The sequence below is a fragment of the Chinchilla lanigera genome, unplaced genomic scaffold (genome assembly GCF_000276665.1).
Source record: "Chinchilla lanigera isolate Chin_1 unplaced genomic scaffold, ChiLan1.0 scaffold00080, whole genome shotgun sequence".
Classification (NCBI taxonomy): Eukaryota; Metazoa; Chordata; class Mammalia; order Rodentia; family Chinchillidae; genus Chinchilla; species Chinchilla lanigera.
In genome coordinates this window covers 736,385-737,269 of record NW_004955481.1, presented here as the reverse complement: position 1 = coordinate 737,269, position 885 = coordinate 736,385, and positions in this window count along the sequence as shown.

Here is an 885-nt window from a genome sequence, read left to right as displayed (position 1 = left end):
TCTCAGGTGCAGTCTCCTCACCCCCCTGAGAACATCCTGTTCCCTCTGATTTACTTCCCCAGCAAAACACTAGGGCTGACAGCGTAGTGATTTTGGAGTATGGGCTTATATAGGGCCTCAGAGCTGGCCTTGCATGCATTTCCTGGAGGTCTGAAAGGTGGAAGTGAGCTGGAGGTCAATCTTGTTACTCTTCACTGCTGGCTTCTGGCGGGTAAGGCCATGTGAGGCCAATGTCACGTCTCCGGGTTTGAGGATGTTGCAAGGAAGTTGTAGAGGTAGCAGTGGAAAAATTCTACATTCTGGTCCAGATTGGGGCAGTGGTGGCAGTCTCCTGGTCCTAGCTTTATGGTTCATGGGTTGTGGATAAAACAATATGTCCTAGGGGCTGGGGATTTAGCTCAACGGCAAAAGCGCTTGCCTGGCATGCGCAAGGTCGTGAGTTCGGTTTCCGGTACCGGAGAAAAACCAAAAAAAAAAAAAAAAAAAACAATATGTCCTAGAACTTGACACTGCTGAGGGTGACAGAGACAAGTCTCCCCTGGGAGTGTTCTGAGAGTCATTCATGAAAGCAAACCTTGAGTCTGCTCCTCCAATCCTTTCAGGGGTTTGATAATCTTTGTGTAACGTAGGTTACATGGGTCACATAATCTGTGTTAAATCTGTTTTTTTTTTTTTTTTTTTTATACTGGGAATTGAACCCAGGGCCTCATGCTTATTCTGCCAGTGAGTTACATCTCTGGGCCTTTTTGGGTTTTTTGAGACAGAGTCTTGATAACTTCCCCAGATTGGCCTTGAACTTATATTCCTCCTTCCTTAGCCTCCCAAGTAGCTAGGATAACAGATGTGTGCCTAACATACACACACACACACACACACACACACACA